At 46.9% G+C, this 16,639-nt stretch overlaps 1 pseudogene; it reads right to left on the bottom strand.

The window, feature by feature from the left end:
* Positions 1-1,475: 1,475 nt before the first annotated feature.
* LOC147087242 (5S ribosomal RNA) lies at positions 1,476-1,595 on the bottom strand (annotated as a pseudogene).
* Positions 1,596-16,639: the final 15,044 nt, after the last annotated feature.

The following is a 16,639-nucleotide window of genomic DNA, read 5'->3' as shown; positions in this document are numbered from 1 at the left end:
TCCCCATCCCAGATGCCCCACAATGTCTGCAGCTTACATTCCATTTCAAAAACTCTGAGCTGAATGTCCTCTAGATGCAGGCACTTACAGCAAATTTGATTGTCCGGGAAGACAATCATCTCCACAAACTACTAAATCTGAAGTTGTGGCTCATTACCCGCACTGCCATCCAATTTTGTTTTACTCATTTCTGTGATGTTGCTGTCTGTGGCAAGGCCAGCCAATATTTTTCATCACTAGTTGCACTATATGAGTTTGTTTTATCAAATTAAATTAACTTTGTAATTAGTTATCTTACCTAACAGTGTAGCTTGTTGATCGAGATTAATTTAAGGGTACTACCATCAAACATCTATCTGCAACACAAAGCACTATAAGTAGCGTCAGCAAAAAGCAACACCTCCTTCCCTCTCTTCTCCAAATTCCCACTCTTTCCAAATTCCCAAATAAAACACTCTGTTCAAGTCCACTCCACTTAATCCCTCTCTGTGCAGATCGCTCTGTGCTTTGCAGAAATGTTGAATTTTATACACTAGGAGCCTCCCCCAATTTAATAGTGCTGACTGGGCTCCCGTGCTCCTCGTCATTAGCGTTTATTCAAAACAAACACTTACAGATGACTGACAGTTAACTGACATTGGCAGGCAGCTTCTGTTAACTACACTTTCTACAGTTCTTCGTTGAAATCCAATTCTTCAACTAAGTTTCACTTTTTACAAATTCTACTTACACAATACTTTCCAGACATTTCCACTCTTTCCAAATTTCCGATTAAAACACGGTGTCCAATTTCACTCCGTTTAATCCCGTTCTGAGCCTGCATTGAAAATGGGCTGTGAGCATTCTGGGAATGGGTGACTTTAGGGGAAAGATAATAATAGGATGTGTAAGAGTCCCTCAGCCATATCTGAATGTGTCAACTTGATAATTCTGTTGAGGATGTATTGCGGCAAGAAAATAATTAGATGATTTGAGGGCCTGTTTTTTAGTTGATGTTGTTATTCTGTCGCATTTTTGTGTACCATAATGTATTGGTAATATGCAATGAATGTAGTGATTAAAGGCAAAATTTAGTGTTTGAAATGTAAGGGAACACTGGTGAGCAACTCGCAGTGGAATCACGGAGACAGTGTGTTTCAGCAGCTCTCAGGCTGGTTTGTCCAGTGTGAAAGAGACTTGTTAACTCATATTTTTTGTGAATAGCACGAGGTTTCAATAAAGGCCTGATCCTGCATTACAACAATTGAGAGTGTGTGCAATCTGACGTTTAAAGCAACGAAACGAAAAAGAACAGGAAAGCAGCACAACGCTGTGTCTCGACGTATTTCCTTCGTGAAGCAAATTGCAGCGAACAGATAGAGGGAGAGAGGGAGAGCGAGAGAAAGAGTGAGAGACAGAGAGAGTACTGCAAATAGTTTGATGATTGAAAGTAGCTTGAGTTTGCAGGGCTGAAAAAAGGACCAGCCGGCAAAAGAAGCCTACAGCACCTGGTATTCCCAGGCGGTCTCCCATCGAAGTAGTAGCCAGGCCTAACTCTGCTTTGCTTCCGAGAATCAGACGAGATCGGGCTTGTCCAGAGTAACTCACCCGTAGGCGTCAGCTTTTCCTGGTTTTCTTCAGGTGACAGATTCCAGATTGATTTGCTGTTCTGTTTAGTGGTGCTGTGTCTCGACATCTACCTTTCGAGAAGCAAGTAACAGCGGACAGAAAGATGGAGAGAGAGAGAGAGCAATTCCAACAGTTTGGTGAGTGAACGCAGCATGATATTTTTAGGGCAGCGAACCGCTTCTGCTGGCAAGAAAAGCCTAAAGCAAATGGTATTCCCAGGCAGTCTCCCACCCAAGTACTAACTGGAGCTTGAGCTTGAGCACAGAAATTGGAGTTTCGCAAACGGAGTGCATTGCAATCAGAGTGCGGAATTTTATAATTGCAGGAATTGGTGATGAGGAGGAAGGTGGTGGAGATGTCTGTCTGAAAAGGAGGAGTGGAGCAACAGAACCCAAGATCTCTAAGTTAATAGACAGGAGAGCGGACCTGCATGACAGCGAGAGGAGCGGCTGCAGATAAAGGGATATCCGAGATCAGGGAGGGAGCGTGAGTGTTGAGGAGCGAGGGAAGTGACATCAGTGCAAGGGAAGGGGCTGATTGGTGAGAAGTTGATCATTGTTTCTTTTAAGTCTTAAATTTATCACTCTAAGTTACTTTGAAAATAAGTTAGTTACTTGTCGAGTAAATAAAACATGGCAGGGAAGCTCGGTCCAGTGGAATGCACATCGTGTGCCGTGTGGGAAATTCAGGATGCTTCCCATGCCCTGGACAACCAGGTGCACAGGAGGTATCCTCAGATGGAGGGGCTCAAGCTCCGGTTTTGGCTCTTGAGCAATAGCTGGCGTCACTGAGGTACATCCGAGTGGCTGAGAGCTACTTGGATAGCATGTTTCAGGAGGTGGTCACCCAGCAGCTAAGGAGTGAGCAGACAGAAAGGGAATGAGTGATTGTCAGACAAAAGAGGAGGACCAGGCAGACAGTGCAGGAGTCCCCTGAGTACATCACACTCTCGAACCAATATCCTGTTCTGAGACCTGATGAGGGTGATGTTCCTCTGTTAAGTAAAGTCTCTGGGGAATGAGGTAAAGCAAGTGGAGCAAATGTCAGTAGGGTAACATGTAGGGAACAGTGATCGTAGGTTTAGATTAGATACGGAAAAGGAGAGGGAGGAACCTACAATAAAAATAATTGTGGAGGAATACCAATTTCCATGTGTTGAGCATGGATCTGGCCCGGGTAAATTGGAATCAAACATTGGCAGGCAAGACTAAATTAAACAGTAGTTTCCCTTAATGAGGAGATGGTTCAGGTACAGTGGAAAGGCATTCCCACTCGGCGAAAAGGTAGAGCAACTAAAGCCATAGATCACTGGATGATCAAAGGGATAGAGTAAGCTGAAGCAGAAAAAGAGCCCGTATGACAGATGTCATGTTGAGAATACAAGTGAGAGCCAGGCTGAATATAAAAAGTTCAGGGTGGAAGTGAGAAAGGAAATAAGAGGGGCAAAGAGAGAGCATGACAAAAGATTGGCAGCTAACATGAAAGGAAATTCAAACATGTTCTACGGACATGTAAATAATAAACGGGTAATAGGAGGTGTGGGGCACTTTAGGGACAAAAAGGTGAACTACACATGAAGGCAGAACGCAAGTCTGAGCTACTAAGTGAGTGATTTGTATATGTCTTCACCAAGGAAGAATATGCTGCCAAATTCATAATGAAAGAGGAATTATTTGAGATATTGGATCGGAACATAATTGTTAAAGAGGAGATACTAGAAAGGCTGTCTGAACATAAATTTGATAAGTCCCCAGGACCAGATGAGATGCAACCTAGAATACCGAGGAAGGATAAGGAGGAAAACGCGGAGGTACTTGTCTCAATCTTCCAAGATACGGCTGTAAGAAAATAAGAAATAGCAGCAGGAGTAGGCCCTTCCGCCCTTCGAGCCTGCTCTGCTGTTCTATCAGATCATGGCGGATCTTCTGCCACAGCTGCATTCACTACCCCTATCGCCATATCCCTCGATGCCCTTACAAGTAAGAAATTTATAGACTTCTGTTTTGAATATACCCAATGATTGAGCCTCCACAACACTCCAGGGTTGAGAATTCTCCAGCCACTGTGTGAAGAAATTTCTTCTCATGTCAGACCTGAAAGCCCTACCCTTTATCCTGAGGCTGTGGCCCCTGGTTCTAAAGTCACCAACCAATGGAAACATTTTCCAGCATCCACCCTATCAAGCCCTTTAATATAGGCGTATGCTTCATTGAGATCCCATCTCATTCTTCTGAATTCAAGAGAATATAGGCCTAGTTTATTCAATGTCTTCTCATATGACAGTCCCGCAATCCCAGGAATCAATCTCTTGAATCTTCGTTGCACTTCCTCTATGGCAAATATATCCTTCCTTTGGTAAGTAGACCAAAGCTGCAGACAGCGATCACACCAAGGCCCTATATAAATGGAGTGAAACATCTTTACTCCTGTACCCAAATCCTCTTGTAATGAAGTCCAGCACACTATTTGCCTTCCTGATGGCTTGCTGCACCTGCACATTCACTTTCAGTGACTCATGCACAAGGACACCCAGGTCCGTTTGAGCATTCCCCAATCTTTAGAGTCATAGAGTCATAGAGTTATACAGCACAGAAAGAGGCCCTTCGGCCTATCACGTCTGCGCCGGCCATCAAGCCCTGTCTATTTTAATCCCATTTTCCAGCATTTGGTCCGTAGCCTTGTATGCTATGGCATTTCATGTGCTCATCCAAATGCTTATTGAATGTTGTGATGGTTCCTGCCTCTACCACCCTTTCAGGCAGTGAGTTCCAGAACCCAACCACCCTCTGGGTGAAAAAGTTCTTCCTCAAATCCCCTCTAAACCTCCTGCCCCTTACCTTGAATTTATGCCCCCTTGTTATTGACCCCTCTACTCAGGGAAAAAGTTCCTTTCTATCTATCCTATCTATGCCCCTCATAATTTTGTACAACTCAATCAGGTCCCCCCTCAGCCTTCTCTGCTCCAAGGAAAACAACCCCAGCCTGTCCAGTCCTTCTTCATAGCTGAAGCGGTCCAGCCCAGGTAACATACTGGTGAATCTCCTCTGCACCCTCTCCAAAGCAATCACATCCTTTCTATAGTGTGGCGACCAGAACTGCACACAGTATTCCAGCTGTGGCCTAACCAGCGTTTTGTACATCTCCATCATAACCTCCCTGCTCTTATATTCTATGCCTCGGCTAATGAAGGCAAGTGTCCAATATGCCTTTTTAACCACCTTCTCCACCTGTTCTGCTGCCTTCAGGGATTCATGTCCATGCACACCAAGGTCCCTCTGATCCTCTGTCTTTCCTAGGGTCTTACCTTTCATCGTTTAGGAAATATTCTGCCCTATTTTTTTACTACCAAAGTGGATAACTCCACATTTATCTACATTCGCTTCCTTCTGCCATGTTCTCGCCCACTCACTGAGCCTATCGTGACCCTCTTGAAGCCTCTGCACATCCACTTCACAACTGACTAGCTTTGTATTATCAGCAAATTTGGAAATGTTACATTTGGTCCCCTCATCCAAATCATTGATATAGATTGTGAATAGCTGAGGCCCAAACATCGATTCTTGCGGTATCCTACTAGTCACAGCCTGCCATCCTGAAACAGAAGAGAGAGGTTTAATGTGGACAATATGGTTGAAGCAGTGTATATGGACTTTAGAAGGACATATGATATAGTGCCACATAATAGGCCTGTCAGTAAAGTTGAAGCCCATACACTAAAATGGATAGTGACAACATGGATACGAAATTTGCTAAGCGACATGAAACAGAGAGTAGTGGTGAACTCTTGTTTTTTGCACTGGAGGAATATTTACACCGTTGGAACCCTGGAGTCGGTACTAGGGCCACTGCTTTTCTTGATATATATTAATGATTTGGAAATGGGTATATCGGGGAAAAGTTCAAAATTTGCAGATGAAACAGAACTTTGAAGTACAGTGAACTGTTAGGTGGATAATCACAGAATCACAGAATCACAGAAACCCCACAGTGCAGATAGAGGCCATTTCGGCCCATCGAGCCTGCACCGACACATATCCCACCCGATCCCCGTAACCCCTACACCAACACATATCCCACCCCTATCCCCGTAACCCCACGTATTTAATCCCCCTAACACTAAGGGTCAATTTTATCATAGCCAATCAACCTAACCCGCACATCTTTGGACTGTGGGAGGAAACCGGAGCACCCGGAGGAAACCCACACAAACACGGGGAGAATGTGCAAACTCCACACAGACAGTCGCCCGAGGCCGGATTCGAACCCGGGTCCCTGGCGCTGTGAGGCAACAGTGCTAACCACTATGCCACCGTGCTGATAGATTTCAAAAAGATTCATGCAAATTTGTGAAATGGGCTGACAGGACGCAAGTGCCATTTTATGCCAAAATGTGCGAGGTGGAAGATTTTGTTAGAAAGTACGAGGAGAGGCAATATAAACTAAAGGTTTCAATCCAAAAGGTTGTGCATGAAGAGAGAGACCTGGGGGGCGGGGGGGGGCAGACATCATTGAAGGTGGCAGGGCAGGTTGAGAAAGCAGTTAAAAAGAAATACTGGATCCTTGTCTTCAACATATAGAATACAAGGCATAGAATCCAAAAGCATGGAACTTATGATGAACATTAATAAAACACTAGTTCGACCTCAACTGAAGTTCTATGCCCAATTATGGGCACCGAAATTTAGGAAGCATGTGAAGGTCTTAGAGAGGATTAATAAAAGATTTACGAGAATTATTCCAGGGATGAGAGACTTCAGTTACATGGATAAACTGGAGAAGCTGGAGTTTGAGAGGAGAGGAGATTTGATCGAGGTATTGAAAGTCATGAGGGGACTAGACTGCGCAGAAAGATAGATACTGTTCCCATTGGCAGAAGCGTCGAGAACCAGAGGACTCAGAATCAAGTTGATTGGCAGAAGAACCAAAGGCGATGTGAGGAAGAATTTGTTTACGCATCGAGTGGTTTGGATCTGGAACACCCTGCCTGAAAGCGTGGTGGATGCAGATTCAATCGTGGCTTTCAACGGGGAATTGGATAAGTAACTGAAAGAAAAAAAACATGCAGGGAATGGGCGGGGATGTCGGATTAGCTGATATGCTCTTGCAGAGAGCTGCCACGGGCTCGGCGGGTCGAATGGCCTCCTTCAGTGCTGTAACAATTCTATGATTCTATGAAGAGGAAAGATTGCCTCCTTGCTGCCTTGTTTCCATGGGAACGCTAGCTGTTTGAGATTCAGGACCAGGTCCGCTCCTTTGGGAAAGGCCCAGGTATTCCTGGGCTGATATAAATAGGTCATGGGCCCAGTGTTAATCATCTCCGATCTTACTTCCTGTCATTAACAGCAGGGGAGAATCAGCCCATTAATTTCCAGGTGTCAGGAGGTATCTACATAAAATTGTTGAAAGAAACCAGAGAGAAGCTGTACAGGGCTGCGGATACAGTAACGGATGGTTCATATATAATGAGCCCTAATTAACATAATATCCATTGGAATTCAGGGTAGCAGGCAGAACGAGTGAAAGAATTGGATTAAAAATAAGAAACAAGGAGTATTTATGAGAGGTGCAGCAGATCGATTTTGGGAGACTGCAGGCCCCGGTGAGGCCTCATGTACACAGGTGGAACAAAGCTCATGGGCCGGGCTTCCTGGGAGGTTGGAGGCAGCGTGGTTGAGAGATTTTGTAGGGTTCGTAAGAGCGCGGGTTCTGCGTGTCGATGGGTGGGCGAGTAGTTGGGGCAGGAAGCAAATCTGGCCGGGCAGGCGGGCAGATGGGCAGCCTATCAAGCACTTGGGATGGGTGAGCAACGGGGCAGGAAGCCCCGAAACGGTTGGGAGGCCAGGAAGCTCTTGAAGTAATTGATGTGTGTAGAACCTCTCAGAATGGCCGGGTTGGTTGGACAAATCATAGAACGATAAAATTGTACAACACAGAAGGAGGGTTTTCGGCCCATAGTGCCTGTGCCAGCCCTTTGAAAGTGATTTTTCAAATAATCCAGCTCCGCCTGCTCTTTCCCCATAGCCCTGCCAATTTTCCACTTCAAGTTTTTATCCAATTCCTTTCTGAAATGCATTATTGAATCTCCTTCCACCGCCCTTTGAGGCAGTGCAGTCCAGACCACAGCAACTCGTTGCATAAAGAGTGTTTCCGCATGTTGCCTCTGGTTATTTGGCTATTAACCTTCAATCAGTGTCCTCAGGTTACCGACCATTCTGCCGCTGGAAACAGTTTCTCCTTATGTATTAAAACATAAATTCTTGAGTTTATTTATGGTAAGTTTAAATAACAGTCTAATAATTAGAGGCATTTACTTTTGTTCATGTGTTTTCGTGTTTAGTGCAAGGTACTGTGCTAAAAAATGAAAACACTCTTAAGTAGATATAAATAATATAAATATTCTAGACTAAGTTATGGCCGAGCAGGTTTTGTGTCTGGACTGCAGTGTGTGGGTGTTTGTGGAGAGCGAGTCTGTCCCAAGCAAACACATCTGCAGTAGATGTCTCTGTGTCAAATCTCCCCGGTTCGAGCTGGAGCGCGAGTTCGGGACACCCCAACGCATAAGGTAGGGAGAGGAGTTTCCTTTATGAGCTTATATTTTAAGCAGGATCCAGAGTCCCATATAGTATGTTTCCTAACTACTGCCACGGTGAGGGTCAGCTCGAACCAGATTGAAAATATATAGTAGAGGGGGGCAGGAGCCAGTCGTTGTGGTCCATGTTGGGACCAACAATGTAGAGAAGCGGAGGCAAGACCTCTTATTATTCTTTCCACGGATGTGGGCTTCCCTGGCTCGGCCAGTATTCATTGCCCATCCCTAATTGCCTTGGAAATGTGGTGGTGAGCCGCCCTCATGAAGCACTGCATTCCGTGTGGTGAAGGTTCTCCCACAGCACTGTTAGCGACGGAGTTCCAGGACTTTGACCCAGCGACGAGATGGTGTGTGACTTGGAGTAGAAATTGGAGGTGATGGAGTTCTCATGCGCCTGCCTACTTTGTTCTTCTCGGTGCTAGAATTTGTGGGTTTGGGAGGTGCTGTCGAAGAAACCTTGGCGAATTGCTGAATTGCATAGATGGTACACACAGCAGCCAGGGAGTGAATGTTTCAGCTGGTGCATGGGTGAACAAACAAGTGAGCTGCTTTTTCCTGGATGGTGTCGAGCTTCTTCAGTGTTGCTGGCGTTGCACTCATCCAGGCAAGTGAAGTGTATGCCATCAGACTCCGGACTGGTGCATTGTAGATGGCTTAGGGCAGTAAGGAGGTGAAACACACGCCATGGAATACCCAACCTCTAACCTGTTCTTGTGTCCACAATATTTATATGGCTGGTCCAGTTAAGCTTCTGGTCAATGGCGGGGGATTTGGCGATAGTAGTACTGTTGAATGTCAAGTGGTGGTGGTTCGCTGCTTCTCTTATTGGAGACTAGCTGGAGTGCCCGGCGGTGCCGATGGAACTCAAGAACCCAGTGCCATGTTTATAATACTGTTTATGAGACTGTTGGATTTGAAGAACTCTTCCAAAGCACCCAGTCCTTTAACTTTGTTTTCTGTTAATGGACATCGCCAGTCAGAAGGGGTGCGTCCAAGTCTGCTACGTTTTCTTGAGGGCATGCTGTTATGAAAAATGAAAAAAATAATTTTTATATATATAAATGAGCATGTCTGTGTGGGAAGGAGAGAGAGAGAGAGAGAGGGAAAGAGATAGAGAGAGGGAAAGAGAGAGGGGGAGGGAGAGAAGGAGAGGAAAGGAGTGAGAGAGAGGGGGAAGGAGAGAGAGAGAGGGAAGGAGAGAGAGAGAGAGGGTAGGAGAGAGAGAGGGAGAGGGAAAGAGATAGAGAGAGGGAAAGTGAGAGGGGGAGGGAGAGAGGGAGCGGAAAGGAGAGAGAGAGAGAGGGAAGGAGACAGAGAGGGGGGGAGGAGAGAGAGAGAGAGGGGGAAGGAGAGTGAGAGAGAGGGGGAAGGTGAGAGTTAGGGGGAGAAGGAGAGAGAGAGGGGGAAGAAGAGAGAGAGAGGGTGGAAGGAGAGAGAGAGAGGGAAGGAGAGAGATAGAGAGAAGGAAGAGGAGAGAGCGAGAGGGAAGGAGAGAGAGAGTGAGAGGGAAAGAGAGAGAGACAGAGAGAGAGGGAATGAGAGACAGATAGACAGAGAGGGAAGGAGAGAGAGAGAGAGGGAACGAGAGAGAGAGAGGGGGAAGGAGAGAGAGAGAGAGGGAAGGAGAGAGAGAGAGAGAGGGAAGGAGAGAGCGAGAAGGAAGGAGAGATAGAGGGAGAGAGGGAATGAGAGAGTGAGGGAAGGAGATAGAGAAGAGAGGAAGACACCCCGGGAAAGGGGCTGTACTTAGAGACCGGCGGGTGAAGAAGTGCGGCCGCCATTTTGTGAGGTCGGCGGGAAGTTTGAATCGCGGCGGCCGAAGGAAGGAAGGGAGAAGGCGAGCTTGTGTGTTTAAAATTTTAAAAAAAGCATCCAGAGAGATGAGATGTAGGTGAAGCCGGAGGTTCTCATCGCTCGGGCTGAGTGTGTGTTGTGTGAGGAGATTGAGACTCCCTACCCGCGCTTCTTCTCTCCCTCCCTTTCCCACCACCTCACTCTTTCCCTCCTTCATGCACTCTCTTTCTCCCTCCCCCTCTCTCTCCCTCCCCCTCTCTCTCCCTGCCCCTCTCTCTCTCCCCACTCACTCTCCCCTATCTCTCCCTCTCCACCCTCCCCTCCCTCCCCGCTCTCTCTCCCTCCCTCTCTCTCCCTCACTCCCCTCTCCCTATCTCTCCCCTCTCCCCCTCCCTCCCTGCTCTCTCTCCCTCCCTCCCCTCTCTCTCTCCCTCTCCCCTTCTCCTCTCCCTCCCTCTCTCACTCCCTCCCCCTCTCTCTCTCCCTACCCCTGACTCTCCCTCCCCCTCTCTCTCCCTCCCCCCTCTCTCTCCCTGCCCCTCTCTCTCGCCCCAGTCACTCTCCCCTATCTCTCTTTTCTCCCCTCTCCCCCTCTCTCTCCCTCCCTCTCTCTCCCTCACTCCCCTCTCCCTCTCTCTACCCTCTCCCCCTCCCTCCCTGCCCTCTCTCCCTCCCTCCCCACTATCTCTCTCTCCCTCTCCACCTCCACCTCTCCTCTCCCTCCTTCTCTCCCTCCCTGCCCCTCTCTCTCTCCGTAACCCTGACTCTCCCTCCCCCTCTCTCTCTCCCTCCCCCTGTTTCTCCCTCCTTTCCTCACTCTCCCTCCCTCCCTTCTCCCTCCCTAGTGCCTCAGGCCCGGATCGACTCACCTCAGCTGAGCTCCTGCCCCGGCCCGAGCCCCCTTGCGCAGCCTAGCTCCTCAGGCCCGGCCCATCTCACTTCAGCTGAGCTCCCGTTCCGACCCGATACCTCGTGCGCGGCCTAGCGCCTCAGGCTAGGCCCGAGTGAGCCCTGATGAGCTCCCGCTGCGGGCCACCGATGCCTCTCCGCTGCTGGATTTATTTTGGGATTAGCCCGGAGGGAGAAGAGGGTAAGAACGCCTCAGGCCTGGCCCGATGGACCCCTGGTTTTTCGCACTCCCGCATTAACGGCAGGCTTTACAATTAGGCCCCGACCACACACGCCATGAAACGCCCCCGTGAGGCAGCGTGCTCCCCCCGTAGGATTGGTCAAGCTTCACGTCACTCAACGCTAATGAGCCATAGGATTGGTCAACCACTAATGAGCGGTTTTGTCCGTTTTTTGAAAGTTTTTTCTGTAGTGTCCGAACAATTTTTGTCTGACCAAACAATAATTACGCCTATGACACTCCCCTAATCATAAGCTTTCTTTTGATATAGCATATGTGTAGGTACGCTCCATAACTTTTGAGTTAACCGCGGACATACATACAGACAGACAGATAGACAGACAGACACCACCATCCTTTTATATATATAGATATTCATTGCCTAACACATGCGTGGCACAAATATTACTTGCCACTTATCAGACCAAGCCTGAACATCGTCGGCATAGTGGTTAGCACTGTTGCCTCACAGCGCCAGGGACCCGGGTTCGAATCCGGCCTCGGGTGACTGTCTGTGTGGAGTTTGCACATTCTCCCCGTGTTTGCGTGGGTTTCCTCCGGGTGCTCCGGTTTCCTCCCACAGTCCAAAGATGTGCGGGTTAGGTTGATTGGCTAAGATAAAATTGACCCTTAGTGCTAGGGGGATTAAATACGTGGGGTTACGGGGATAGGGTGGGATATGTGTCGGTGCAGGCTCGATGGGCCGAAATGGCCTCTATCTGCGCTGTGGGGTTTCTGTGAATTCTGTGAATGTCTTGTTACATTCAGGCATGAAATGCTGCATTATCTAATTAGTTGTGAAAAGTAGTGAATACTTTGCAATCATCGGCAGACAATCCCATATCTGTCATATGATGGAGGAAGGGTCAGTGATGGAGCAGTTGACGATGGTAGTGCCTCAGCGTCTGCCCTGAGGAACTACTGCAGTGATATTCTGGGGCTGTGGTGATTGGACTCCAAGAACCACAATCATCGTCCTTTGTGCTAGGTATGACTCCTGCCAGTGCAGAGCTTTCCCCTGATTCCCAATGACTGCGATTGTATTAGGGCTCCTCCATGCCACACTCAGTCAGATATTGCTCGATGTCTAGGGCAGTCAATCTCACCTCACCTCTGGAATTCAGCTCTTTTGTCCATTTTTGGACCAAAGCTGTAATGAGGTCTGGAGTTGAGTGGTCCTGGCTGAACCCAAACTGATCACCGGTGAGCAAGTTATTGAGTTAATAATTGGTTCTCGACAGCACATTAGAACTTAAGGACAGGTTACGTTCTGTTGCTCAAATAACCATTCTTTATATCAAAGCACGGGGTGTAAAGAATCAATTTACTGAACTGCAGGCGCAAATTCAACTTGGAAGATATGGCATGGTAGCCATGACTGAGTCATGGATGCCAGTCGGCCAAGACTGAGAACTAACTGAATCAGGTTATCAGTTATATAGGAAGGAAAAGGGAAATGTTGACGGGGAGCAGTAGCCTTTGTGATTGAGGATGAAATCACTTCAATGGTAAGAGAGGACATAACGAGAGATCGGCAGGCAGTGGATATTTTATGGATAGACTTAAGAAATAGAAACAGGTTTTAAGACTGTATACTGTAATGCGAGGTGTGTGCGGGCCTCCTAGTCGCTGCTGTGAAGTGCGTGATTGTATAAATGCAGTGATCAGACAAGCGTGTAGTAAATGCAGTGTGCTTTAAATGGGCGATTTTATCTTTCATGTAGATTGGGATAGGCAGACTAGAACCTGTCAGAAAAGTAGTGAATTTCTTGAGTGTGCCCGGGACAGTTTTCTACAACAATATATCATAGAAGCTACTAGGGTTGAGCCGGATTAGGTGTAGTAATCAGTAATGAGCCAGATTTCTTTAACTGCCTAACTGTGTGAACATTTAACGAACAGCGATCATAACATGATCGACATCAAAGTAGCTTTTGAAAGGGAAAAGAGCAAAGCAGCTAATGTTCTAGATTTGAGTAAGACCGACTTCAAAGCGATGAGACAGAGACTGTCTACTGTAAACTGGGCCAATCTGTTTATCGGTAAAACGGGAACGGAGCATAGTGGTAATGTCACTGGGCTAGTAATCCAGTGACCTGGGCTATCGATCCACGGACGTGAATTCACATCCTGCCACGGCAGCTGCGGAATTTAAATTCAGTTAATTAGATAAATTTGGAATCATCATTACGAGTATCTGTAATGGTAACCATGGAACTATCAGACTGTCATACAAACCCATCTGGTTCACTTTAGGGAAGGAAATCTGTCGTACTTAACTGGTCTGGCGCATATATGACTCCAGACCCAGAGCAATGTGGTTGACTCTTAATTGCCCTCTGAAATGACCTAAGAAGCTACGAAACAAAATAATAAAAATGAAACCGGCTTCAGGTCAAGCATGGGCAAGGTTAGTAGCTACCGCCCTCCCTCAGCTAATGAATCAATACTCCTCCATGTTGAACACCACTTGGAAGAAGCACTGAGAGTAGCAAGGGCACAGAATGTACACAGGGCAGGGGACTTCAATGTCCATCACCTAAGAGATGCTCGGTAGCATCACTACTGGTCGAGTCCTGAAGGACATAACTGCCAGTTTGGGCCTGCAACAGTTGGTGAGAGATCCAACACGAGGGGAAAACCTGTCGCAGATGCATTTGTCCATGACAGCATTGGTATCACTGGCCACCACACCGTCATTGTGGAGACGAAATTCCACCTTCATGTTGAAGACACCCTCCATCGTGTTGTGTGACACTGCCACCGTGCTAAATCGGATAGATTCAGGGCAGATTAATTTGGGTATCACTGAGAGACTGTGGGCCATCATCAGCAGCAGAATTTTATTCCACAACAATCTGTAACCTCATGGCCCGGCACATGCGTCACAGTACCATAAAAATCAAGCCAAAGGACCAATAAGGATTGTAGAAGACCATGCAAGGAAAAGCACCAGGCGTAGCTAAAAATGTTGTGCCAATCTGGGGAAGACGCAACACAGGATTACAAGCATTCTAAAAAGAGGAAACAGCACAGTACAGACAGGGTTAAGCAATCCCACAATCAACGGATCAGATCAAAGCTCTGCAGTCCTGCCACATCCAGTCGTGAATGGTGGTGGACCTATAAACAACTAACGGGAGGAGGAGGCTCCAAGAATATCCCCATCCTCAATGATGGTGGAGCCCAGCACGTCAGTGCAGAAGACAAGGCTGAAGCGTTTGCAACCATCTTCAGCCAGAAAAGCTGAGTGGATGGTCCATATCGGATTCCTCCTACGGTCCCCAGCTGTCTTCAGCCAATTCGATTCACTCCACGTGATATCCAGAAACGGCTGAGTGCACTGGATAAAACACATGCTAAGGGCCCTGGCAACATCCCGGCTATCGAGCTGAAGACTTGTACTCCAGAACTAGACCCGCCTCTAGCCAAGCTGGTCCATAAAATCTAAAACACTGGCATCTAACTCACAAAGTGGATAACTGCCCAGGTGTGTCCCGTTCACAAAAAGCCGGACAGATCAAAGCCAGTCAACTACTGCCCCAGCAGTCTAATCTCAATCATCAGCTAACTGATGACGGTGTCATCGACAGTGCTATCAAGCGGCACTTACTCACCAGTAACTTGCTCACTGATGCTTAGTTTGGATTCCACCAAGACCACTTAGCTGCCGAACTCGTTACAGTCTGGTTCCAAACATGGACAAAGGAGCTGAATTCCAGAGGTGAGGTGAGAGTGGCTGCTCTTGACATCAAGGCAGCATTTGACCGAGTTTGGCATGAAGGAGCCCTAGTAAAACGGACGTCATTGTTAATCGAGGAGAAATCTCTGCATTGGCTCTACTCATACCTAGCACAAAGGAAGATGCTTGTGGTAATTGAAGGTCAATCTTCACAGCCCCAGGTGCTCGCTGCAGGAGTTCCTCAGGGCAGTGCCCTATGTCTAACCATCTTCAGCTGCTTTATCAATGACATTACTTCCAACATAAGGTCAGAATTGGCGATGTTCGCTGATGACTGCAAAGTGTTCAGTGCCATTCAAAACCCCTCAGATAACGAATCAGTCCATGCCCGGATGCAAAAAGACCTGGATGACGTTCAGCCTTGGGCTGATTAGTGGCAGGTAACTTTCCCGCAACAGACGTGCCAGGCAATGATTATCTCCAACACGCAAGATGCTATACACTGTCCCTTGACATTCAATGGCATTGCCATCACCGAATCCCCAAGCATCAACAAACTGGAGGTTATCATTGACAAGAAAATTAACTGGACCAGCTACATAAATAATGCAGCTACAGGAGAAGCTCAGAGGTTAGGTACTCTGCAGCGAGTGTCCCCACTTCTGACTCTCCAATTCTTTTCTACCGTCTACAAGGTACAAGTAAGGAATGTTTTGGAATGCACTCCACTTACGTGGATGATTGCAGCTCCAACAACACTCAAGAAGCTCGACACCATCCAAGACAAAGCAGCCCGCTTGATTGGCACCTCATCCACCACCGTAAACATTCACTCCATCCACCACCGGCGCACTGTGGCTGCAGAGTGTACCATCCACAAGATGCACTGCAGCAACTCGAGAAGGCTTCTTCAGCAGCACCTCCCAAACCCGCGACCTCTTCCACCAAGAAGGACAAGGGCAGCAGACGCATGGGAACTCCACCTCCTCCAGGTTCCCCTCCTAGTCATATGTCATCCTGACTTGGAAGTATATAGCTGACACTTCATCAGCGCTGGGTCAAAATCCTGGAACACCCTACCTAACAGCAATGTGGGAGTACCTTCACCACATGGACTGCAGCGTTTCAAGAAGGCAGCTCACCACCACCTTCTCAAGGGAAATTGGTTAATACTCCATCATCACATAAAAACGAAAAATTACAAAAAACGAGAGAAGATCAGTGGGAAATGTTCAAAAATCTTTTAACGTGAAACATAACTAGTTTATACCCCTGAGGGGCAAGAGCTCTACTTGCCCAGAAACAGTAAAGAACGGCAAACGAGGAAAGGGTCGGCTAACAACTCAATGAAAGTCATACAAAAATGTCAAATGTTCCACAGATACTGGCGAATGAGAAAGGTGCCAAAAAAACAAAGCATAACATACCCGATAATTAGAGCTACAAAAAGGAGTATGAAACAAAACCTGCAATGAATATCAAATTCAGCAGAAAATGTTTTTACAATTATTTTAATCACAAGTGTGTATTCAGGAGCAATGTTGGGATCTGATAAACTGAAACGGCGATGTTATCAATGATAATATGGAAATGGCAGACGTTTCAATTAGTTAATTTGCATCAGTATCTACAGGAGAGGAAGATAGTAGTATGCCAGGAATTCCACAAAAACCAAATTAGAGAGAGGGACACAATAAAATTACCGCAAGTAAAATAACATTAATGAAGAATATTATTGTACATAAGAGTGAAAAATGCCAAGGACCAGATGGTTTCCATCCCAGGATTTAAAAGGAATGAAATCTGCCTAACTATAATCTTTAAAAGCTCCGTCGAT

Source organism: Somniosus microcephalus, unplaced genomic scaffold (assembly GCF_052327205.1).
Source record: "Somniosus microcephalus isolate GS21.2 unplaced genomic scaffold, FLI_Smic_1.0 unresolved_chr6, whole genome shotgun sequence".
Classification (NCBI taxonomy): Eukaryota; Metazoa; Chordata; class Chondrichthyes; order Squaliformes; family Somniosidae; genus Somniosus; species Somniosus microcephalus.
The sequence above is the reverse complement of the archived record's forward strand: the minus strand, read 5'-3'. Positions and strand labels throughout refer to the sequence as shown.